Consider the following 27,703-nt stretch of genomic DNA (forward strand, 5'->3'; position numbering starts at 1 on the left):
ATGTTTATAAATACCATATAACACACACACACACACACACACGCACTCATACACACACTCACACACACACTTGTATGCCTATATATTCATGGAGAGACAGAGACACAGAGAAACACAATAGAAAAAAGCACGTAGAGGTTGTACATAAATTAAACTGTTAAAATAAGCAACAATGAAGGATAACAGTATTTGTTTACATCCTGCTTCACCATTTGATCACTTATAAACACGGCTAAGAAAAAAAGCATTCCCCATGAGTTTGCTTCTGTATGAATAAGTTAATTTCCCAAATCACTAAAGTTGATCAGGTGTGGAATGCTTGTCAGCTACATGAGTCCTGAGCTTGTGTGCATGTCTAGCCACAAACATTTTAGATTTGCATTTGGGTACACTCTATTTTGGGGAATTTCTCACCACAATACATAATTTTCGTTTCTGTTCAATAATTGATCACTATATTAATTTTCTATTTGGGTTAATGAAAAAACACAGCTCTCCAAAACAACAAAAACAACAAAAAAAAAGAAAAACAATACACGATTTTCTTGTGGGGGCAGGGGACATAGTCAGGTATAATACTTTATTAGATCTATTAGATTAGATCTGACCCATTCATATAAAAGTTATAAAAATCTAAGTGTAGAGAACATAGGGTAGACTTAAAGCTCTGAGAATTATGAAGCGAGAGTGCTGTTGAACATACTTGACCATTCAGTGGACTCTCTTCTTGTAGAAAAAAAAAATGCTGGAATGCATAGGATTCTATTGTTAGGCATTTCACACTTATTTTGATGTAGTGTAAATATTTGTCCATATTAAAATAAAAGAAACAAAAAACAAAAACAAAAACAAATAAACAACCTTCCCACAGCCAACACAGAGAATGACTATATTTTAATTTGAAATATTTTTACAGCAACTTACTTTTCATTAGTAATTTCTGTATTTGTATAGTTAGCTCTCTAGTTAGAGAGTGAGGCCTTTCTTCTCCCAGGTAAATTTCCAGAATATTAACTCAAGAACTAGAATGTTGTATTTACATTTGGATTTGTGCAGTAAAAATGACTCACGAGAAATCCTGAGGTTTCATAAAAGAAAACTTACTAAAGCTAAAAGCACACATTGCACCTGACATGATAATAGTAGGATATTTCAACACCCCATCCTCATCACTGGAGAGATCTTGGAAACAGAAATTAAACAGAGATGTAGAGAACATAATAGAAGTTATGAACCAAATGGATTTAACAGATATTTATAGAACATTCCATCCTAAAATATAAGGATATACATTCTTCTCATATCGTCAGGGAACCTTCTTCAAAATTGACCACACAATGGGTCCCTTAGCAGACCTTAACTGATACAGGAAGATAGAAATAATCCCATGCATTCTATAAGATCACCACACACTAAGACTTGTCTTCAACAATAACAATAATGTCAGAATGCTCACGTATACATGGAAGTTGAAAAATGCTTTACTCCATGACAAATTGGTCAAGGAAGAGATAAGGATAGAAATTAAAGACTTCTTAGAACTTAATGAAAATGAAGACACAACATTCCCAAACATACGTGACACAATGAAAGCAGAACTAAAAATAAAAACTTATAGATCTGAGTTCTTGTGAAAAGAAACAGGAGAGAGCATATATCAGGAGCTTGATAGCACATGTAAAAGCTCTAGAACAAAAAGAACTAAGTAAACCCAAGGGGGGTAGAAAGCAGGAAATAAAACTCAGAGCTGAAATCAATGAAGCAGAAATAAAAAGCACCATACAAAGAATCAACAAAACCAGGAGCTGTTTCTTTGACAAAAACAATAAGATAGATAAACCCTTAGCCAAACCAACCAGAGGTAAAAGAGACTGTATCGAAATTCACAAAATCAGAAAAGAAAAGGGAGACGTAACAAGGGAATCTGAAGAAAGTAAAAAAAAAAAATCATCAGATTCTACTATAAAAGCCTATATTCAACAAAACTACAAAATCTGGAGGAAATGGATAATTTCGTAGACAGATACCAGGTAGCAAAGTTAAAACAGGAACAAATAAACTATCTAAAGAACCCCATAACTCCTAAAGAAATAGAAGCATATATTGAAAATCTCCCAACCAAACAGAGCCCAAGTAGAGATGGTTCAGTGCAGAATTTTATCAGACCTTCTTAGAAGACCTCATACAAATATTATCCAAACACTTCCACAAAATTGAAACAGACAGAGAACTACCACATTCCTTACATGAATCCACAATTACTCTTATACTTAACCCACACAAAGACTCAGCACAGAAAGAGAACTTCAGACCAATATCCCTTATGATATTGATGAAAATATGAATATTTCATATTGATGAATTATGAATATTGATGAAAAATACTTATAACATTCTTGCAAACCGAATCTAAGAACACATCAAAAAAATCATCCATCATGATCAAGTAGACTTGAACCCAGGAATGGAAGGATGGTTTAATATAGGAAAATCCATGAATGTAATCCATCATGTAAACAAACTCAAAATTAAAGAGCACATGAACATTTCATTAGATGGTATAAAAGCATTTGACAAAATTCAACAACCCTTGTGGCTAAAAATCCTGGAAAAATCAAGAAATGAAGGCTCATATCAAAACATAGTGTGGGGCTGGGGATTTAGCTCAGTGGTAGAGCGCTTACCTAGGAAGTGCAAGGCCCGGGGTTCTTTCCCCAGCTCCGAAAAAAAGAACCAAAAAAAAAACATAGTGTAAGAAATATACAGCATACCTGTAGCTAACATCAAACTAAATGGAAAGAAACTTGAAGCATTCCCAGTAAAACCAGGAACTAGAAAAGGCTGCCCAACTCTCTCCCTACTCTTTCTAAACAGGACTCCATGCCATAGTCAGAGAAATCAGATAGCATAAGGGGTTCAACCAGATACAAATTGGAAGAGAAGATATCAAAATATCACTATTTGCAGATGATATGATTGTATATACTTATTGACCCCAAAAGTTCCACCAGAGAATTTCTCAACCTGATAAATAACTACAGCAAAGTGTCAGGGTATAAAATTACCTCAAACAGACCAGTAGCCTTCCACTCCTCAATGGATAAACACGCTGAGAAAAAATAATGAAATCACACACTCCACCATAGTCCCAAATATTATAAAATAACTTGGTGTTAGTTTAAACAAGCAAAGGAATGATCTGTATGACAAGAAGTTCAAGTATCTGAAGAAAGGAATTGAGGAAGATCTCAGAAGATAGAAAGAGATTCCATGCTCATGCATTGACAGGATTAATTTAGTAAAGATGACTATTTTGCCAAAAGCAATGTACAGATTCAATGCAATTTCCATCAAAATTCCTACTCACTTCTTTAATAAAGCTAGAAAGAGAAATTTGCAAATTCATTCCGAATAAGAAAAAAGCCATGTAGCTAAAACTATCCTCAACAATAAAAGAACTTCTGGGGGAATCATCACCCCTGAACTCAAGCAGTATTACAGAGGAATAGTGATAAAAAACTGCATGGTATTGATAAAGAGACAGATGGATAGACCAGTGGAATAGAATTGAAGACCAAGTAATGAACGCACACACCCTATCGTTTGATATTTGGCAAAGGAGATAAAACCATCCAAATGAAGAAACATAGCATTTTCCAGAAATAGTGCTGGTTAAACTGGAAGTCAGCATGTAGAAGAATGCAAATAATCCCAATTTTATGACCATGTACAAAGCTTAAGTACAAGTTAATCAAGGACCTACACATAAAACCAGATACACTCAAACTAATGGAAGAAAAGGTGGGGAAGAATCTTGAACACATGGGCATTGAAGAACATTTCCTGAGCAAAACACTAGTGACTTATGCTTTAAGATCAAGAATTGACAAATAGGAGATCATAAAACAGCAAAGCTTCTGTAAGGCAAAAGACACTGTCATTAGGACAAAACTGCAACCAACGGATTGGAAAAGATTTTTGCCAATCCTATATCTGACAGTGGATAATATCCAAAATATACAAAGAACTTAAGAAGGTAGACTCTAGAAAGCAAAAATACCCTATTAAAAATGGGGTAGAGTGAGTTACAAGACATTCTCATTTGAAGGTTTTCAACTGGCCAAAAAACACCTAAATAAATGTTCAACATTCTTAGTCATCAGGGAACTTCAAATCAAAACAAATCTGAGATTCCACATCACACCAGTCAGAATGGGTAAGATATAAATCTCAGGTGATGGCAGATGCTCTCGAGGATGTGGAGAAAGAGGAACACTCCTCCATTGTTGGTGGGATTACAGACTGGTACAACCCTTTTGAAAATCATCTGAAGTTTCCTCAGAAAATTGGACATTCCATTACCTGAGGACCCAGTAATATCCCTCTTGGCCATATAACCAAAAGATGTTCCAACATACAACAGTGCAATATAGTCGAATATGTTCATAGCAGCCTTATTTAAAATAGTCAGAAGCTGGAAAGAACCCAGATGCCCTTCAAGAGAGGAATGGATACAGAAAATGTGGTACATCTACACAGTAGAATATTACTCAGCTATCAAAACAATGACTTCATGAAATTCATAGGCAAATAGAATAAACTAGAAAATATCATCCTACATGAGGTTATTCTATCAAAGAAAAACATACTTGGTATGCATTCATTGGTAAGTAGATATTATCCAAAAAGCTTGAATTACCCATCGTGCAATACACAGACCAGATGAAACTCAAGAAGGATGATTAAAATGCAGATGATTCACTCCTTCTTTAAAAGGGGAAACAAAATACCCATGGGAGGGGATAAGGAGGCAAAGTTTATAACTGATATTGAAGGACCTGCCGTTCAGAGCCTGGCTCACACGTAGCCCATACATATACAGTCACCAAAACTAGATAAGATGTATGAAGCTAAGAAGTGCAGGCTGACGATAACTGGATATTGATCCCTCCTGAGAGACACAGCCAGAAAATGTCAAATACAGAGGCAAAAGGCAACAGCAAACCAATGAAGCAAATCAGACCCCAGTTGGAGGAATTAGAGAAATGATTGAAAGAACTGAAGTTAATAACAACAATCTCAAACAAACAGAGCTTCCAGGGACCAAATTTCCAACAGCAAGACTATACATGGACTGACCCATGGTTCCAACTGCATGTGGCAAAGGATGGTCTTGTTGAGAAACAATGGAATGAGAAACAATTTTTTTTCGGACAATGTTGTACCCCCAGTGTAGGAGAATGTGGGGAGGTATGGGGAGGCTGTGGGTGAGAGGTGAACTCCCTTATAGAAGGGTAGGGGGAAGGGTTAAGGGGCTTGTGGACTGGAAACCTGGAAAAGGGAATAACATTCGAAATGTAAACAGGAAATATCCAACAGTGAGAGAGAGAAAGAGTGAAGGAGAAAGAGAGAGAGAGAGAGAGAGAGAGAGAGAGAGAGAGAGAGAGAAAGAGGAGGAAGAATAAGAGGAAGAAGAAGAGGAAGAGGAAGAAGAAGAAGAAGAAGAAGAAGAAGAAGAAGAAGAAGAAGAAGAAGAAGAAGAAGAAGAAGAAGAAGAAGGAATTGAAAGAGAAAGAAAAATAAACTTCCATACTTCCCCATTTCCTCTCTTCCTCAGCTGTTGTTTAGGCAGTCATGTTAGTGAGATGCTATAAGTGTAATTTCTGGTGTTACTTTGGAATACCATCTCATAGTATACTTTAATCTCTTACAATCTTCTTTCCCCTCTTCTGTAATGTTCCTCAGCCTTGAATCAAGTGACGTTTTATAGATAGATGCATTGAGACTGCACCTGAAATTTCTGTCCTGCATTTTGAAAGGCTGGGATTTTTACTGTGATCTTTGTTGCAGAGACTGTAATTAATTCTGTATATAAGGACACATGACTTTGATTGATGTTAGGTATGATACTGGCTTAAGTAAGTAAGGGACTGTATATACTCCCCCATAGTCACAGCTGCAATAGCCTTATATATGTGGCTAAATTACCAGTACCATCCATGTTCATTGAACAGGACTTAAGCAAAATTAGAGAACTGTTGGCTATCACCAAGCTATTTATGCCACTGCACTGCCCTTATGTTTATCCTGTCATGTTGATCATTGTGTTTTACAGGTATGATGTGAACAATCACTTGAAACTGACAAGACTGGTGATTGTAATTATATGATATACTAGAAATTAGACCCGTGCCCGGCATATCTTTCTCTTTAATAGTTACTTTCTGATACTCAGGAGAATGTAAAAGTTAAATTTAGTCTTAAACTAACAAAAGGAAATTAAACTTTTCCTGCTATAGAGCATTTTTTAAATTAAGCAAAATAAATATTTACTTGATGTTGGGGAAATATAATTTAATAGTATAATCCAAACACCTTTTAAGTGATTAAAAGTCACATGTAGTTGGTAGCTGTCATACTTTGTAAAATTGGCATCAGGATTGTAAAGATGAAATATTCTCTGCTTTATGCAAATACATAGGAATAATGAACAAAATTATGTACCAAGCTTCATGCTTTAGGTAAATAATTGCATTTATTCAATTGTATATAAGATTATATAATATTAGCTAGGTTTCAAGTGCATAATAATTATGATTAAATTATTAATTAAATATTAAAATAAGCATACTTGGGTTACCAAGTAAAATGGAAAATAAAATATATTAGAATAACCAAAAATATTTATTAAAAGCAAAATGATGAAAATATTGTTTACATAAAAGCAGCCTGGAGCTATATGTCACCTTAAAGTTTTATAGTGTGTTCCAGTGTGGTGTCCCAGCAGATAAAATTTCATGCCTTGAAAAACCAAGAACCTAAATTTGATACCTACACATATATGTTTTGAAGACTTCAATATTCACCACAACACCTGCACACATAAAAGGCTACACAGAATATTAATAATGAGACTAATGAGAACAGTAATAATAAGAAAAAGAAAAAAAACTATAGGAACATTTTAAATAAATAATATATTGTATTGGTCTCAAAATAGGAAATTAAACACATTTTCTTAGTACATTAACTATTCAAAGGAAAACTAACTGGCTTTTACTTCATTCTATATGAAAGCAAAAACACATGAGATCGATTGTGCAGAGGACAGAAACAGACACTTATCCAAGGTTCTATAAGAAAAATTGGAAAGATCTACTGTATAATATTAACATATTTAATCAAACACATCTTACAATGATAAAGGAAAGAAAACTGGAAAAAATAATGGCTGAGTGTAGTCTCAGCACCTAGAATGTGCCAAGATGTCTCAAATACAAAGACACCAGAAATACATGAGAAAATGATAAATAGGTTGATTTTATTATGGAATAAGTATCGTAATATTAGCTTAGTGGTTAAGAGCACTTATACTCATAAGAGCAAACACATTCATTTTCCAACATCCACGAAGCCACTTGCAACCAGCTGTAAAAGCAGCTCCAGGGGATCTGACATCTCCTGGTCTCCCCAGGTGCCTGTGTCCATGTGCACAAATCTATTCATACGCATTCACACATAACAGATCACTCAAATAAAAAAGATTCATGAATGTATTTTCTGCACATATTATGAATAGTAAACATTCTACATATGCAAACACAATTGCTACAATATAATAAGAAAGAAGACAATTCGCAAATAGTATGAAGAGTAAATTAAGGATTAAAGCTTACACAGTTCAGTAAGGATAAAATGTTAAACTTCACTATTGAATTGCAATGTGGATGTTAAAAAAATCTAACATTTGAATTTATGAGTAAAACTATTTTATAAATTATTTTATTTAAATACATTCCTTCCATTGTACAATCTCCTTGTCCCCTCACACAGTTACTCATCCCATTCCACCTCTTCCTTCCCTGACTCCACGACGATGTTCCCCAGATTCTGACAGGCCACATAATCCCTGGGGCCTCAAAACTCTCAAGGATTAGGTCAGACCAGGCAGTCGTCAGCTATACATGTGTCAGGGCATCAGAGCAGATAGTGTATGCTGCCTGGTTGTTGGCTCAGTGTCTGGGAGATATCAACAGTCCAGAATAGTTGAGACTGCTGGTCTTCCTATAGAGGTTGCCCGCCACTTCAACTTCGTCAATCCTTCCCCTAATCCAACAACTGACAGAAATCAGAGACTGATACCGTTTTAAAATATATGTATCATTTAATTTTGAATGGTATACTATGGGTTCTTTCACAAAAAATTGATAGCATTATGTATTTATTATAGTCTTCAGAGATGGAAATTTGGCAGTATTTATACAAGTATTTCATTACTTTACAGCATTGAGATCATTCCAACAATGTGTTTTGTAATTTAAACAAAATATATTGTAAATAATCACCACTGAGTACAGTGCCAGAGTAGTGTCCATGCTGATTTTCTGTAGCGAACTTTACTTAATGAAAATGAAAATAATCTGAATACCACAATTAGGTTATTATTTAAACAAATGAGTAATCTACCATTTATTAAATGCATGATATTCCATGAAGAAATTCCTCATGCACATGTATTCAAGATATATTGTTAAATGAAATACAAATGACAGAATATTGCATTATGTAATTAAACTTTATAAACAGAAGATTTACATATATTCTATAATTTTGTCAATATAGAGTAAACCTGATACAAGAGCATGGGAGGCAGTAGAAAGAACACTGGGAGTTCTAGGTCATTTTGAGCTACACAATGAGATCCAATTTTAAAGACAAATAGATCTGATTTGAAAGAATATCTGCCCAACCGATCTTAGTGGTTACATTTGGAAGTTTTAAGAAAGCAAGTTATTCTTTGACAATTCCATACATGCACAACACATGTATGGAAGCCCACTACACTCCCAATCCCTTATCTTCCCCAACCAACATATCCTCTTTAGACCAAATCCCCTCAGCACATGCATGTCTTTTATTTTTCCTTCATGACCCCCTGGATTTACCCTGAGTCACTTCTGTGAAAAAGACCATGAAGCTATACACTTAACAACTGGTAAGACACCAGTGGCTACATCATTTTCTATTCTCCAACACTTCGCTTAGTTCCTTTGAAAAGGCAGGGACAATATTATATAGGGTCTGTTCAGATAGATGTAAATATTCTGAGTTCCTGAGTGCCACAACTGTATCAATCTCAGAAGACAGCACCTCACAGATCTCCTTACCTATTAATTAGCCCTTGAAAGAGGCCAAGCCATGCATATCACCTTATCTCTACACTGGAAGTTATCTCCGGTGGGTAATCATTTGAAAGTGAAAACTTAGTTTTCTCCAAGGGAATCTCACTGGGTAACCAAACTAATTTTAAGGGTAGAATTCGTATAAAGAAATAAGGGAACTGAACAACATCTTTGGGGGATCCTTGTCTCATAATATGACAGAAGTTTTATTCGGAGTGTCTTTTTCCTTTTGTTATTTATTTATTTATTTATTTATTTATTTATTTATCTATCTATTAATTTTTACTCTGTATGTTTTGTGTATATATTTTTTCCTGGTTTTCTGTTTCCATGAAATACCTGATTGTGTGAATGGAAGTCTGTGTCTCTGTGTCTGTATCAGATTTTTGTAGCCTGCATTGGCTCTTTTCTATCTGTTGTTTTGTTCTATTCAAATTCATTAACTTTCATTTTATTTTTATCCCTTAGATGACTGTTTGTTTTCTAGTGAGAGTCAGAAGAATGTAGATACAGATGACTGTAGAGGAATAGAAGAAGGAGGGAATAGATGAAAGGGAAATCATAATTCAAATATATTGCATGAAAAAGTCAAATTTTAAGAAAAGAATTTTAAAAACATACTTTCTAGTGCCTGTCTGCCCACTTTTCTCAAAGTCTTAACAAATTTCATATTAAAAGTTAATGAAAATATTTTAAACCCTTTCCAAGGCAAGGAAAATTATTTGTTTACAGCCAATCTGGAACTGCCACTATGGGAGTGAAGCTTCTGTAGAGTTGCAATATTGCAGTAGGAAATTCTTTAAATGCTTTCAGAGATATTAATCCACTGAAGTCCAGTGGGAGTTTCACATGATGGATGTTAGAAATTTTCAATGGGAAGATATACATTTTCGATACTTCAGTTTTCATGCAACTCTTCAAGATCAAATTAAATGTATGGGATACAATAATGGAAGAGGTATGATCCTTTGAAATTTTCACAATTAACCCAAATAATACTAAAATACCATTAATAATTCAGAATATATTGTATCCTAAGCCCACATCAGCATGACAATTAAGAAATAGAAGTAGATGTGTATCAGTGGATAAAAGCTGTTTCTGGAGAGGCACTATTTTATTTCTGGGACAATTTCACTTCGTTGGTAGATGGGTTAAATTAAGGTCTGATAATGAAGGTCTTGCTGTCAAAGATCATTCTCTCTCAACAGGAATTTCAAACCCTGATGTACAGCGCGCTATCATTTAAATCAATCATCTGAAGAAACCTTGATAATGTCTTTATAACATTAAAATGGCTGTACAGGAGCTGGTGTTAATCAACATCTCTTCTTCAAGCAATATACTTCTCATTTCATCCTTCGGTGTAACACGATTCCAAATTCAATTTCATGTAAATTAGATGAAGATGATGATGGTGATGTTGATGATGGTGGTGGAGGGGGTGGTGGTGTTGGTGGTGGTGTTGGTTGCGGTGGTGAATATGATGAAGAAGTCAAAAACGATCTTTTGGGACAGAGAACAAAGCCCATACTATATTCAGTGTTTTTCCTATCTTTATTGTGTCTAGGATCGAGAGTGAAAAATAATCTATTGTAAGTGCTATGTTGGGAAGGAAGAAGTTTAAGCTCATCAATAGCCCACTATCCATTACAAGAGAAAGCAAATTTGTCATGAGAAATTTATATGTATATATATATATATATTTATATATATATATATATTCTCACATGAAACCCTTACCATAACCATAGCAATGAATCAATTTAATTTTGTGAGGCAGCAAATTGCCTTTCAGAGTTTAGCTAATTAATATAAAATGATCATGTACAGGGTGCACTCCCTGGCTGTCAGGAACAAAGCCCGTGAATTTTAGATCTTGTTGTCCTAGGATTTTAAAAGTGAATGACATAATTGATAGCAATGTGCAACTCTAAAAGTCTTACCATATAAGTCACAGAGACACCATAATATATGCTGAGTATCAGGTTAGAACTTTTATATTCATAAGTATTTGGAGTTTCAAAGAGTAAAATTGTTGAGGTTAAGAACAGGGCATTTTTAGGTTTGCATTTCAATCTCTAGTGTGCAGTTTGGTTTTGGTGGATCATTAGACAGTGTTTTATTTTATTTTATTTGAACAGGTGATATAAGTTAACTGTACAGATTAATGAGCCTAAGTTTGATATTTCCATAATGCAGACAGCATGCACTGAACTAATGTAACTACATTTTTTCACTGAATTTTCTGCAACTTACAAAAAGGATTCTCCATTCTATTTTTGGGAAAAAATGACTTCCATAGGATATAAAAATCCTTAATATATTTTCAGAACTTTTTCTTATTTTAGAATTTTATTTATTCTTCACACACGTATACAATGTACCTTGATCACACCGATCCTTAACTTGGTTCTACTCTCTCTGGATACATTCCATTTCCAGCTTCATGTTCTTTATATTTTCCTGTTTTATTTTCTTTATAATCTATTGGTTCACTGATTACTGCCTGTTGGGATCTTCCCTAATTCATTGTCTTAACTGTGTACAGGACTTGTGCATACGACTGTAGATGCAGTGAGTCCATTGGTCCAACAACTGTTTCATCTCTAGATGTCACGGTTGGATCCTCTCACTCCCCAAGTTTGGCCTTCTCCTTTTCTGCTGTTTCCCCATCCTTATGCTCAGCTTTCTTTTTCTCACGGTCTTAGCACTTATATAACTTACATAGATCAACAGTAATTACGGCACAGTACACCTATACATTTCTCTGACCACAGATCATAAAAGTAGTAATGTATGGATAAAAACAGTAAGTATTGGAAGTCAGTTTAACAACATGGCCATTTAGCAAAACAGGAATAGTAGGATCCTCTCTATGGCCATGTGAGCCATGGGGAAAATGTGACCGTGTTTACAACATGACATCTGACTTTCCTTCTATAGTAGAGGCTTCAAAGTCAAACAAACAGCAGTTGGCCATTTTCATAAAATTTATATAATTGTCTTCATATTTCTGGATTTTCAACTGGCACAATGTTATCTAGTTTCATCTATATCCATGCCAATGATATAATTTTGCTCTTTTGATGGTTGAAAAAAGGTCTGGTGCCTATATAAATTATTTTTCCAATTTTGTAACATGGATATTTTGAACAGTGAGAAGGTAAATACAGTCATGGAGTTATACCTGGAATAGACATATTCCTCAAGGTACATATTCCTTCAGTGTTACTATTGAATCACAAATAATTTCAGTTTTCAGTTTTATATTAATTTCTTTAGTAGCTATATTAAATTTTAGATCCAACAAAAATATACCAGGGTTCTTTGTTCCAGCAAAACTATACAAACACTGTCATTTGTATTTGTACTTCATCAACGATTTGTGGGTTTAGTAATTTTCATGTAATTTTTGATAATTACTGTGCCATTATTTCAAGCATTTAATCAAACATATTGCATATTTAATTGCATTACTTTATTTCTGATGAATAAGGTATTTTGTGTCTTATAGATATGATCCATACATCAGATAAAGAGCCAGTAAAGTTTCTCCATCGTTATTTAGTTGGTATCTCTTAATGACACTCCATTGTGAACATGTGCCATATTTCCTGTATCCATTCTTCTGTTGATGAGCATCTAGGTTCTTTCCAGCTTCTCCTATTATAAATAAGGCTGCTATGAACATAGTGGAGCACGTGTCTTTGATACATGTTGGGGCATCTTTGGATATATGCCAAAGAGAGGTGTAGTTGGGTCTTCAGATAATTCAATGTCCAATTTTCTGAGGAACCTCTAGACTGATTTCCAGAATTGTTGTTCCAGTCTCCAATCCCACCAAAAATGGGGGGTGTTCCTCTTTTTCCACATCCTCGCCAGGATTTGCTATCAGCTGAGTTTTTGATCTAAGCCATTCTGACTGGTGCGAGGTGAAATATCAGGGTTGTTTTGATTTGCATTTACCTTATGACTAAAGATGTTGAACATTTCTTTAGGTATTTCCCTGCCAATCGATATTCTTCACCTGTGAATTCTTTGTTTTGCTCTGAACCCCATTTTTCAATAGGGTTCCTTGTCTCCCTGCTGGCTAACTTCATGTGTTCTTTGAATATTTTGGATATACGCTCTCTATCTGTTATAGGATTGGTAAAGATCTTTTTCCAATCTGTTGGTTGCCATTTTGTCCTAACAACAATGTCCTATGCCGTACAGAAGATTTGCAATTTTATGCGATCACATTTGTCAATTCTTGATCTTAGAACATGAGCCATTTTTGTATTATTCAGGAAATTTTCTCCAGTGCCCATGTGTTTGAGATACTTACCCAATTTTCTTCCCTTAGCTTGAGTGTATCTGGTTTGATGTGGAGGTCCTTGATCTAGTTGGACTAAAGGTTTCTACAGGGCAGTAAGTATGGATCAATTTGCCTTCTTCTACATGCTGACCTCCAGTTGAACCAACACCATTTGCAGAAAATGCTATCTTTTTTTCCATTGGATGGATTTGGTTCCATTCTCAAAAGTTATGTGACCATGGGTTCATTTTTGGGTCTTCAATTCTATTCCACTTGTTTATATGCCTGACTCTGTCTTAATGCCATACGGTTTTTTATCACTATTGCTCTGTAATACTCCTTGAGTTCAGGGATAGTGATTCCCAGGGAAGTCCTTTTATTGTTGAGGACAGTTTTAGCTATCCTGGGTTTTTTTTTCCAGAATAATTTATGAATTGTTCTGTCTAACTCCATGAAGAATTGGACAGAAAATTTGATGGGGATTGGAATGAATCTGTAGGTTGCTTTTGGTATAATTGCCATTTTTACTATATTAATCCTGCCAGTCCATGAGCATTGGAGATCTTTCCATTTTCTGAAATCTTTTTCACTTTTTTCGGAGACATGATGTTCTGCTCATATGCTTATATCTTTTACTTGCTTGGATAAAGTCATCCTGAGATATTTTATATTATTTGAGGCTATTTTGAAGGGTGTCATATCCCTAGTTTCTTTCTCCGCTTGTTTAGCGTTTGTGCAGAGTTATTTTTATCCCCAGGCCCTTTGCTGAAATTGTTTATCAGGCTTAGTAATTATCTTGTGGAACTTTTGAGGTCACTAAGTATACTATCATATCATCTACAAAGAGTGCTATTTTGACTTCTTCCTTTCCAAACTTTATCCCTTTGACCTACTTTAGTGTCTGCTTGCTCTGGCTAAGACGTCTAGAACTGTATTGAATAAGTTGTGAGAGAGTGGGCAGCCTTGTCTAGTCCCTGATTTCAGTGTGATTGCTTTAAATTTCTCTCCACTTAGTTTAATGTTAGCTATGTATTTGCTGTATATATTTAGGTATGGGCCTTAAATATCTGTCCTTTCCAGGACTTTTATCATCAAGGGATGTTGAATTTTGTCAAAATCTTTCTCAGCATCTAATGAAAGGTTTTCATCTTTGAGTTTCTTTATGCAATGGATTAGATTGTTGGTTTTCTGTATTAAAACATCCCTGCAAGTCTGGAATGAATCCTACTTAATCATAGTGTATTATTGTTTAATGTGATGTAGGATTAGGTTTGCAAGAATTTCTTTGAGTATTTTTGTGTCGATATTGGTAAGAGAAATTAGTCTGAAGTTCTCTTTCTTTGTTGGGTCTTTCTGTGTTTTAGTTATTACAGCAATTGTGGCTTCATGAAAGCAATTCGGTAGTACTATATCTTTTCAATTTTATGGAATAGTTTGGACAGTATTGTTATGAAAATTTCAGTGAATTTTGGATGGATTTCTGCATTAAACGTATCTGATCCTGGACTCTTTGTTTGGGAGAGTTTTGATGATTGCTTGTATTCCTTTGGGAATTATGAGTTGTTCAAATGGTTTATCTTTTCCTGATTTAGCTTTGGTACCTAGTATTTGTCTAGGAAATTGTTCTTTTTCTCCAGATTTTCAAGTTTTGTTGAACATAGGCTTTTGTAGTAGATTGATTTTTTTTTTAAATTTCCTCTGATACTGCTGTTAAGTCTCCCTTTTTAATATTTGATTTTGTTAATTTGGACACTCTCTGTATCCTCTGTTTAGTCTGGCTGTGGGTTAATATATACTGTTGATTTTCTCAGAGAGCCAGGTATTGGTTCTGTTGATTCTTTGTATAGTCCCTTTTTTTCTACTTGGTTGATATCAGCTCTGTGTTTGATTATTTCCTGACTTCTACTCATCCTGGGTGTATTTGCTTCTTTTTAATCTAGAGGTTTTAGGTGTGCTGTCAAGCTGCTGATGTATCCTCTCTCCTGTTTCTTTCTGCAGGCACTCAGAGCTATGGGTTTTCCTCTTAGAACAGCTTTCATTGTGTCCCAAGTGTTTGGGTGTATTGTACCTTCATTTTCATTGAATTATAAGAAGTCTTTAATTTCTTCCTTTAATTTTTACTTGACCACGTTATCATTGAGTAGTGCATTATTCAACTTCCATGTATATGTTGGTGTTCTTTCCCGATTGTTTTTGGAGAACAGCCTTAGCCCATGGAAGTCTGGTAGAGTGCATGGAATTATTGCTATATTGCTGTATCCTTTGAGGCCTGCTTTTTGACTGATTATATGATCAGTGTTGGAGAAAGTGCCATGAGGTGGTGAGAATAATGTATTTCCTTTTGTTTTGGATAGAATGTTCTCTAAATATCTGTTAGTCCATTTGGTTTATACCTTCTGTTAGTCTCTCTATGTATCTGTTTAATTTCTCTTTCCGTGATCTGTCCAGTGGTGAGAATGGGGTGTTGAAATCTCATACTCTTATTATTTCCGGTGCCATATGTTCTTTGACTTTAGTAAGGTTTCTTCTTTGTATATAGGTGCCCTTATATTTGGAGCATAGATATTTATGATTTCGAGTACATCTCGGTGGATTTTTCCTTTGATAAATATGAAGTGTCCTTCCTTATGCTTTTGGAGGACTTTCGGTTGAAAGTTGATTTTATATGATATTAGAATGGATACTCCAGCTTGCTTCTTCAGACCATTTCTTTGGAAAGTTTTTTTCCAGTCTTTTCCTCTGATGTAGTGTCTGTCTTTGTCTCTGAAGTGTGTTTCCTGTAGTGCAACACACTGTGTCCTCAATACATATCCAGTGTGTCAATCTGTGTATTTTTAGTGGGTAATTGAGTCCATTGATGATGAGAGATATTAAAGAATAGTGATGGTCGCTTTCTGTTATTTTCATAATTGGAGATTAGAAAATGATTGTGTGCTTCTCTTCGATTTGTTGTGAAAAGATTAATTTCTTGCTTTATCTATGATGTTACTTGCCTCCTTGTTTTGGGGTTTGCCAGTTAGGGTCCTTTGTAGGACTGGATATGTAGAAAGATATTCTGTAATTTGGTTTTGTCATGGAATATTTTGGTTTCTCCATCTATGTTAATTAGGAGTTTTGCTGGATACAGTATCCTGGGATGGTGTTTTTGTTCTCTTAGTGTCTGTATGACATCTGTCCAGGATCTTCTGGCTTTCGTAATATCTGCTGAGAATTCTGTTTTAATTCTGATAGGTCTGTCTTTATATGTTACTTGACCTCTTCCGTTACTGCTCTTAATATTTTTATTTGTTTTTCGATTTTGGTGTTTTGAGTATTATGTGATGGGACGATTTCCTTTCTGGTCCAATCTATTTGGAGTTCTGTCGGCTTTGTGTATGTTTATGGGCATCTCTTTCTTTAGCTTAGGAAAGTTTCTTTCTATAATTTTGTTGAACATATTACTGTCCCTTGATGTTGACAGTCTTCACTCTCTTCTATACCTGTTAAGCTTAGGTTTGATCTACACATTGTGCCCCGCATATCCTTTATGTTTTGGGCTAGCTGCTTTTCCATTTAAATTATCTTTGACAGTTGTGTCAATGATTTCTATGGAATCTTGTGCTCCTTAGATTATGTCTTCAATCTCTTTTATCCTGTTGGTGATTCTCGCATCTGTGACTCCTGGTCTCTTTCCTAGGTTTTCCATTTTCAGGGTTGTCTTCCTTGTGCTTTCTTTATTGTGTCTATTTCTATTTTTAACTCCAGGGTGGTTTTGTATATTTCCTTCTCCTGTTTTGCAGTTTTTCCAGTAGTTCTTTAAGGTACTTTTGAGTTCACTCTTTCAGGGATTCTACTTGTTTACTTCTGTATTTTCTATTGTCCTTTGTATTCTTAAAGGAGATATTTATGACCTTCTTAACACACTCCCCCGTCATGATAAAATGTGAATTTAAATCTAGATCTTGCTTTTTTTTAGATATACACTGTTTGTTTTGATGGGAGAATTGGGTTCTGTTGTGCCTAAGTAGTCTTGATTTCTGTTGCTTGTGTTCCTGACTAGCCATCAGGTTGTCTCTGTAGCTAGCTTCTCTTGGTCTTTCTGTCGGTGGTTGACCGCCCAGTAGGCTTGTGTGTCAGGATTGCTGTAGACCTGTTTTCCTGTTTTGTTTTACCCAGTTATGGGAACAAAGTATTCTGTTCTCAGGCATGTAGTTGCTCCTGTCCACTCCCTTTCATCTTTCCCTGTGGGCAGGAATGAGAAGGAAATTCCCATACTTCTCCTAGGTCCCACTGTAGGGTGGGGACACTGATGGCACAAAATGTTTTCCTCTTGAGTCAGGAATCTTGGCAGAGTGTAGTCCTCTCTGGATTCCCAGGAGTGTCTGCTTCTCTGAAGGTCTAGTTCCCCCACACTCAGGATTTTGGTACAAGGAGCTGTTTGACCAGTTCAGTTCAGATCCGGGCACAGTCTGGAACATGGTGCTCCTTTAGATTTACTCCTCCTATATTCCTGTGTCCAGAAGCACTAGGCAGTTTTGTCTTGGGCTAGAGGTGTGGGCAATGGTGGGCAGAAGTGGCAGTCTCTGTTCCTTGTACGCTTGGTATTGCCCACACTCCTGGGTGATCAGCTTTCTCTCCCACAGCATCTAGAATCAGGGAGCTCTGGGCCAGGACCACAGAAGTTCAGGAGCCTGCAAGAAACTGGAACTGCCTGGTCCCAGGGCAGTTCTGCCTTTGTGTGTCCTGAGACCACCACTCAGCTCACTTCAAGCAGAAAAGTTTGATTCACCTCTTGTCTCAGGCCTGAAGTCACTCGTTGGGCTGACTTGCAGATTTCCATGAAGGCTGCAACCAAAAATGTTCTGCCCCTACTGCCCCTAGGTCCCTATTAAAAGGAGGCCCAGATGGAGCTAGGTGTTTTTTTCTTGAGTCAGGACTGTGAGCAGAGTTCTCAGGGGTTTCTGCCCCTCTGACAATCTAAGACTTCCTCAACCCACATGAGATTAGGGTGTAGAATAATGTTAGGACCAGTTCAGATCCAGGAGCAGTTTGTACTGCAGGGCTCCTGAAGCTTGACTACTCCTATATTCATGTGTCCAGAGGCACTCTGCAGTTTCCTCTTGGGCTAGGAATGTGTGCACCGGTGATCAGAAGTGGCAATCTCTCCTTCCCTGTGGTCTCAGTATTGCCCACTCTTCTGGGTGATCAGCTCTCTGTCCCACAGAGTTTCCAAAGGAGTTTCAAATGTTCATTCCCTATCCTACAGGTCTCCAGTCTTTCCAACTCTCCTCCAAAGTGTATTGGAAAAGACCCTTCTGTTCAAGGGGAGTACAACAGGTCCCATCAGACAAAGAGGGCTGCAAAAGTTCTTCTCTTAAAGGTTATCTCTGTGATTTCTCATATTCCACAAATGGATTAAATCCTGCCCTGTCTCCACATGAGACTTTACTACCTTGGCCAGCTGCCAAAGCAGAGATCAGAGCCATGTCCACTCACAAAGACAGACAAAGATGCCTCCCATCTCCACCAAAGTGCCTTATGCAATCTGCTTTGGGTAAAATGAGTTTGAAACCTGACTCTGCTGACAAAGGGAATTTCAGAAGTTCCCTATTAAACCAAGAGGACCTTCAATGTCCTATACTATTAAAAATGGGCTTAAATAATCACTTATGGTCCAAGGGGGACAAAATCCCCAAGTGAACCTCATAACACACATACCAGCCCAAGCAGAGACAAAATTTTCTGCATTTACACCATTAGTTCAAGGACCACTGCCAGTTTCAGAAGGGGCTCTTGAGAATTCCAAACCCATTTAAGATGTGTTAGAAAATTCTGAGTCCACCCAAGGAACTCTTACGCCTTCCGAACATAAAAAATATGTTCTAGCACCCTCACCATTTCCCCTTGTACTGAAATGTCCCTATACAACAGAGAATTATTCAAATATCTTCTACCACTGAAAAGGACCTACGTGACTTGTCATTAGGCTCAAAAGAGCCAGGTTTATCACAACACACAGTCAATGAGCCATGCAGGCTCCATATTTATACAATGTGCAGAGAAGATAAAACATCTCCTACATCCTCAGGGGACTCTAGGTCATTTTGTCCTGAAAGGAGAGGTTCCAAAATTTTCCACATATAAATCAGAGATGCTAGAATTTCCAAAACTGAGCAGTATTCTCTGAGTAGTACTCTATCTCATAAAGATTCTGTGAGACAAGAAACATCTACAAAAGAGTTCTACCCACAGCCACATCTTTAGGATTGGCTTGTGGATTGGACACATGTGCAAAAGATGTTCTAGGACATATTCCATCTGTAGAGAAGGTTATGGGTCGAATCATATGTGAAACAGGAGTAGGGGAACATGCTATGCAAACACCAGTGTCTGTAGCATCCCCGAAATCTGAGGAAAGGGATTTCTTGGATTCCATTAGTGCAAAAGAATGCATATGACCTCCGCAAACTTCACAGGAGTCTATAGAACTTCCTTATCTCCTCAAGATTAGCCATCTTCCCCAACTACAGAAGATGCTACACACTCTTCCAAATATGCAGAAAGGGTTGCCTGTCCTTCTTTATACCCACAAGCGGATCCAGAACATTTGTAAAGTACTTCAATGGCTCTGCACTTTTCCTTACCTTCTGAAGGGGCCTTGGAACGTGTTTTGCCTGTCAAGCAGGCTAGGGAAACTGACTCTTCTATACGAAAGTCTGTTTCCTCTTCTCTAGCAAAAGAAATATTTCTTGGAACTTCCTCAATTAGTCAACAATATGTAGAAACATCCTTATCTGCTCACGAGGCTCTCAGCCCTCTCACATATACCCATGATGCTGTAGGAGAGGTCTCATCTTCAGAGGTAGCTCTAATACCTACACCCCATTTTGATGTCAGTCAGGATTTCTAAACATGTACAAGGTACATTAAGACCTTCCTCATCTGAGAAGGATGTCTTAGGATCTACTGCATCTGAACAGCATGCTTTACAACTATCCCCATCTACCCAAATAGATTTCTTTCACATGTCCACTCTGGGCAGAAATACTCGATATTCTCCCTCTACCAAAATGGACCACAGGCATCCAGTTTCTAGAAACAGTGGTTTAAGATTTGATCCTTCTGATGGAGTCTTGAAAAATTTCTCCTCTAAGGAAGACAGTTTCAACCTTCCCCCTTCTGCCAAAAGAAATCTTGTGCTATCTTCTTCTGCAAAAGAGACACCAAAAGCTACAACTACTCCTCACGTGAGTCCCACACATTCTCCATCTGTCCAAAGGGCCGTGGAATTTTCAAAAAATGACGAAGGAAATGTGGAAAATTACCAATCCTTTCAAGGGAATGCTGGACATCTCATGTCCTCCAAAGATGCTCAAAGTGATTTGTTATTGTGCAAATTAGACTTCAAAAATACAAAACCCTTTTATATTTCCAAAGGTCTGACGGAATGTCCACATCAAAAAAAAAAAATCATTTGGACCTTATGCCATTAGCCCATGCATCTAAAAATCAATCTGGCTCTAGTACTCTTCCTGGAATACATTGACCACCAGCCATAAAATCCCCAGGACAATTGAAATCTAAAAAGGGGTATCTAGAAACTTTACCATCTGCCCAAAAGTCTTTAGGATGTTCAGCAACTTCTCCAAGAGCTCGGCGCACCTAGAGAACAAAATAACTATAGTCATCTTCCCAGGGTATTTTCCAAAGAACCACATATTTCTTCTTTTATTTTATATCAAGACAGAAGGCCAGCTTCCTTCTCCCCATCTCTGATCTCTTCATCCTATCTGTTCTCCCTTCCAAATGGCTCTTTACTCCTAATTAGAGGCCAAATAGTAAATCATAGATATATAGAAGGAATATCTGAGAGGTAGTTGCTGTCAAGATAAACCTTGTGATGTCACAGAGGAAGCTAGTGTTCTCCAGGATGCAAGAGATTTTTCATGGAGGGCCTAATGATGATGTCACTGAGAAGTTCCATGGCCTACCTGCTGAACAGCTTTCCTTACATTGACCAGATTTGGAGGTGCCCTCTCCAGGAGTGTTTCCTGTGACACAGTAGAAATCTTTACATGCTACATCTCTCTAAAGCTGGAGACTTCTCTCTTCTTCATTAGTGATCACATGCTCTGAATGAAGAAAGTTATTCAGGGGTTTGTCATGGGTAGAAAAGATCTAGGAACAAGGAAGGAAGGAGATTCTACTCGAGATTTAATTTACTCCAATTTCCAACCTTCTGACATAAATTTCAATTCCCTAGATTTAATCTGTTTCCTAGTTGCCAATATTTTCCCTACAGAATTAATTGAATGAATATTGTGCTACATTTTGTGACTGGAAATTCATGGACCGTGGGCATCATTTATGTTCCTGCATGTGTATTCAAAAATTTCATTTTTCCAATTCCATTTTTGCAATGAATTTGTCAACAAATGGGGCCCACTTATAGAGTGAATATAAGAGTGGAAATATAGTGTACCTACTTCAAATGATCAACTCCCCAATCCTTATTTTATCTATAAATTACCAGACATCAGTTAAGCAAAGGACAGCAGGGACTATAGAATTTGGTTCTGTAGTTCTATTATATATCTTTTCTCTAATACCAACCTTCCTGTTTGTCCAGGGAAAGACTTGATGATTTTGGATGTTTTACCATGATTCTTCCTTCAGGCCAAACATTAGTTTCTGGGTGATGGGCAGCAAGAGGAATGGCTTGAGGTCCAGTGAAACCTCAACTTCAGTATGTTATGAGAACAGGAGGGAGTCTATTTGGCATTGTCATTTGTGGATCATATATTCTTGACCTAGTTAGGCACAATCCATGTAAATATTCCATCAAAAATCGTAGTTGTAGGAGCCACCAAAAGTATATATAAGTTTAAAAGTATATATAAAGTATATATATGATAGATAGATATAGATATAGGTATAGATAGATATAGAAATAGGTATAGATATAGTTATAGATATAGATGATATAGATATAGTTATAGATATAGATGATATAGATATATATTTTAGGTATAGATATAGATGATATAGATATAGATAAGGATATAGAGGTAGAGATAGAGATAGAGATAGATAGATATAGATAGATATAGATATATAGATATACCAGGCACCAAAACTAGATAGGATGATTGAAGCTAAGAAGATCATACTGCCAGGAACTGGATATAGATCATTCATGAGAGAACCAGCTAGAGCATGTCAAATACAGAAGTGAATGTTAGTGACAAACCAGAGAACTGAAAATGGACCTCTTGTTTTAAGATGATAAGAAAGGATTACAACTGAATGGACTTTCAACCCCATAAGAACAACAATTCAACTAAGTAGAGATTTCTGGTACTAAACCAATATTCAAAGACTGGGCATAGACAGACCTATGGCTCCAACTGCATAGGTAACAGAGTATGGTCTTGTTGAGCCCCAATGGAAGGAGAAGCCCTTGCTCCTCCCTAGGTTTGCCTCCCAATTCAAGGGAATGTCAAGGTACAGTAAGGGGGGTTATAGAAGAAGGTTAGTGGGACTGTTTAGGGATCTCATGGACAGGAAACTGGGATAAAAAATAACATTTGAAATGTAAATATAAAAATATCCAATTAGGAAAAGTAATAAAAATTGCTTAAAAAATAAAAAAAAAATATGACAGAAAAAAAGAAAAGTTAACTGCCAGCTAATCATACCTATTGACTCAGAAATCTAAATGGTAACTGTCAGGGAATGGTAGTCAGAGTAATACTAGTGGAAAGACTGAGATGATGAAATCTCAAATAGAAGCACTTCTCTCTCCCAGATATCAGTGTCAGACCCAAACTTCACTATAGGAATCCAAAGCAAGGAGGACTGTACTCTGAGCTGAGGACACAATACTTGTCTTTCCCTTCTTCCTTAGGACCTTTCTCTTCTGGGAAAAAATTATAAAAGCCATGAGCTCTCACAGAACAACTGGGCCCTTTCCAACACCTGGATTTTGGAATAAAGAAATGAATGATATAAACTCTCTGACATCAAGGAAACATAACAAGAAGGGATGTCCAGATGCTTCTGGGAAGCCCTCAGTTCCTGATTCCCTTATGATAAGATTCAGATAAAGGCTATCTCTTCAGCAAACCAAGTCAACCCATAAACAGGGCTCACTGAGCTTTCCTCTGGGCCAAGTATTTTTTTTTTATTTTTTTATACAAATACACTCCCAATTGGTTCTTTATTCTGAATTGAAGGCCAATTATGAAACCCTGGAGGTACTGAAGGAATATCCAAGAGTCTGTTGCTGTCAGCACAACACTTGTGACATCACAGAAGAAGTTAGGGCTCTCCAGGATACAAGAGATTTTACATGGAGGGCTTAATGATGATGTCACTGAGAATTGCCATAGCCTACCTGCTAAACGATTTCCTTACATTGACCAGATTTGGAGGTGCCATTTCCAAGAGTGTCTCCTGTGACACAGTAGAAACCTTTACATATTCATCTCTCTAAAACTAGAGACGTCTCTCTGCTTCATTAGTGGGTACATGCTCTGAATAGAGATAGTTTGTTAGGGCCTTGGCATGGGTAGAAAAGATCTAGGAACAAGGAGTGAAGGAGATTCTTCTGGAGATTAATTATTTCCCCAGGTCCAATCTTTTGACATATAGTTCAATTCCCTAGGTTTCGTCAGTTTTCCATATGCCAGTATTTTCCCCACAGAACATTAATCGAGTGAATATTGTTTTACATTTTCTGATTGTACATTAATTGACAGGAGACATATATATTCCTGCATGTGTACTCAAAAATTTCATTTTTACAATTCCTTTTTTTTGCAATGAATTCGATAACAAACTTGGCCCAACTATAGAGTGACTAAACAGTGGAAATGTTGTGTACATACGTCAAATGATCAACTCCCAAATCCTTATTTGATCCTAATATTACCAGACATCAATAAAGCAAAGGACCACATGGACTATACAATTCAGTTCTCTAGTCACATTTGATATCTGTACTACAAAATCTACCTTCCTGTATTCTGATTGCCAGACTTGAAGGTTTTAGATATTTTACCATGATTCTTTCTTAAGGCCAATATAAGAAACAGGAAGATGGCAGGGTGAAGAAAGCTAGAGGAACAGTGAAACCTCAACTTCAAGTACAGGAAAGAGTCTATATAACATTGTCATTTGTAAATGGTACATTCTTGACATAGTTGTGCAGAATCCATGTTAACATTCCACCTAACCAAATAGCTGGAGGAGGCACCAAAAGTGTGTGTGTGTGTGTGTGTGTGTGTGTGTGTGTGTGTGTGTGTGTGTGTATCAGTCACCAGTAATAGATAAGATTTATGAAGCTAAGAAGTGCATTCTGCCAGAAAACGGATATAGATATGGTTTGAGAGACACAACTACAGCATGTCAAATAAAGAAGTGAATGCTAGTGGCAAACCTATGAACTGAAAATGGACCTCATTTTGGTAGAATTTGAAAAAGGCTAACATGAGCTGAAGGAACCTTCAACCCCATAAGAACAACAATGCTAATGAAACAAAGTTTTCTGGTACGAGACTAATATTGAAAGACTCTACGTGAACAGACCTATGTCTCCAACTCCAGAGAATGGCCTTGTTGGGCACCAGTGGAAGAAGAAGCCCCTGGTACTCCCTTGGTTTGATTCACAGTTAAAGAGAATTTGAAGGGACAGTAAGGGGGGGTTATAGAAGAAGTTGAGAAGGACCGGTTAGGGATCTAATGGGAGGAAACTCTTAAAGGGAATAATATTATAATTGTAAATAGAGAAATAAACATTTAAAAAGACAAATAAATTTGTAAAAATTAAAAAAATAAGATATAAAAGAAAAGAAAACTGACAGCTAAACACAGCTATTGACACAGAAATCTAATGGGTCACTCTCAGGGAATGGTAGTCAGAGAAATAATATTGAAAAGACTGAGATGGTGAAGTCTCAACTAGAAACACTTCTCTTTCCCGATATCAGTGTCAGACACAAACTAAACAATAGATATAATTAGCATGGAGGAGTTTACTTTGAGCTAGGGACAAAATACTTGTTCTTCCCTTCTTCCTTAGGTCCTTTTTCTTCTTGTCAAAAAGAATAATAGCCATGAGCTCTCAGAAAGAAAACTGTGCCCTTCCCAACACTTTTGAAATAAAGTAATGATAGAAACTCTCTGAGTTCAAGGAACCATAATATTCAGGGAAGTCCAGATGCTTCTGAGAGTTTCCCAGCTCCTGATTCCCATATGTGGAAGGCTCAGGTCAAGGCTGTCTCTTAAGAGAACCCACTCAACCCCTACAAAGGTCTCACATAGCTTTACCATGGACCACATATTTCTTCTTTTTTATACCAAGACAGAAGGCCAGGTTCCTTCTCCCCATCTCTGATCTCTTCATCCTCTTTTTTTTCTCTCCCAAATGGCTGTTTATTCTGAATTACAGATCAATTAGTAAACTCTAGAGGTACTGATGGAATATCTAAGACGCAGATGATGTCACAACACTTGTGACATCACAGAAGAAACTAGGGCTCTCCAGGATACCAGAGTTTTTTAATGGAGGGCCTAATGATGATGTCACTGAGACTTGCTATGGCCTACCTGCTGAACAGATTTCCTTACATTGACCAGGTTCAAGAGTGCCATTTCCAGTAGAGTCTCTTGCAAAACAGTCGAAACCATTACATACTACATCTCTCTAAATCTATAGATTTCTCTTGGCCTCATTAGTGGTTACATGCTCTGAATGAAGATAATTAGTCAGGGACTTGACATGGGTAGAAATCACTTAGGAACATAAAGTATAGGAGATTCTTCTACATAACATTTTTATTCCCAGGTTCATACCAGTGACATACAGTTAAATTTTCTAGGTTTTCTCTGTTTCCCAATGGGCAGTATTTCCCTATAGACCATTAATTTATTGAATATTGTATTACAAAAAATGTGATCATGTTTTAGTTTTCTTCTCTTGCATAGTGTTGAAAAAGTGATACCCAATACAGTATTAGAACAAATATTATATAGTAACCTAAAGAAAACAAATTATTCCCAAGGCCAACATAACTTCATAAGTAAGCAATTTGATTTTACAGAGAAATGGTTAAGTATTGTATTATTTATCTTCAAAAATACTCTTATAAGAATCTTTAAAAAAACAGTAATATAAACATCTGTATAAAAATGTCATCTGCTTCAAATTATCAGAATGCACATCTGTGATTGGGAATCATTATTAAATCCTATCAGGAAGCAGAGGGTAAAACTGGTTCAGAAATCAGTCATCAACATTCCAGCCTTTGTGACAGTCACACCATAAGTCTGTGCCGCCATTGTTCTTGATCCCTGACCTTAAAAGATCCCAGCCTTTCTGAACTACCAATTGTTCCATACATTGTTTTTTATAACAGAGTCAGTATGGAAAAGATCTTAGCCAGCTTCACAATCAATTTTATTTTTCCAAATGCTTTTTAAGGGTTGTGGTCCTTTTTAAGGCTTGTGACAATTCTACATTTCCTTGGTCAACGATAGAAGCACTGATCTACCCCAGGGGCAATTGCTAAAAGACCTGGACCACGGTTATTGCAAATGCCAATGGCTCTGCCCTCTGAGTGGTGGGAAGCTCCATGAGGATTTTCATGCTCTTCTTAGATTAAGAGAGAATGATTGCAATAACTGAGTGACACTCTGTGTGAAGTTCTCGTGGGGTTCATGACTCACCAAGGTCCAAGGAGACTGTGCTGAAGAGTGGGCCATACCCCAGGAATTCTAAAGCTGTTTGTAAAGCCTCCTTCACAGGCCTTGGCCATATTCCATGTCAGAATCAGTTTTGAACTATGCTTTTACCCTGGATAGAATTTCAAATACTATAAAGAATAGGGATAGTGGGCAGCCTTACATTGCCCTTGATTTAATGGAATTGCTTTATGTTTCTTTCCCTTTAGATTGATGTTGGGTACCGGCCTGCTGTCCATTGCATCTATTATGTTTCTGCATAGGAATCATATCCCTGATTGGTCTCATGCTTTAAACATGAATGGGGGTTGGAATATTTTTGCAAGCTTTTTCAGCATATAATGAGATTATCATGTGGTTTTTCTCTTTCAGTTTCACTTTATAGTGAAATATATTGATGGATTTTCAGAAAATGAACCATACCTGCCTCCCACTAGAAATTAATAATTACACAGCATAAACTACAGAAAGTATCTCACATTTACATGCATACTCCAAT

General features: G+C 36.7%; 1 long non-coding RNA gene across 3 annotated transcripts in view; it reads right to left on the reverse strand.

Annotated features, from left to right (window-relative positions):
- LOC134484747 (uncharacterized) overlaps nucleotides 1–22,320 on the reverse strand; it is a 32,945-nt gene extending 10,625 nt beyond the window's left edge. For all 3 annotated transcript variants that reach the window (XR_010062490.1, XR_010062488.1, XR_010062489.1), the window contains exons 1-2: nucleotides 22,075–22,320; nucleotides 21,069–21,123 (exon numbers count right to left, since the gene is read on the reverse strand). This is a non-coding gene — a long non-coding RNA (uncharacterized LOC134484747). The remainder of the gene's footprint in view (nucleotides 1–21,068; nucleotides 21,124–22,074) is intronic.
- Nucleotides 22,321–27,703: the final 5,383 nt, after the last annotated feature.

This window comes from Rattus norvegicus (genome assembly GCF_036323735.1).
Source record: "Rattus norvegicus strain BN/NHsdMcwi chromosome Y unlocalized genomic scaffold, GRCr8 chrY_unlocalized_43, whole genome shotgun sequence".
Lineage (NCBI taxonomy): Eukaryota > Metazoa > Chordata > Mammalia > Rodentia > Muridae > Rattus > Rattus norvegicus.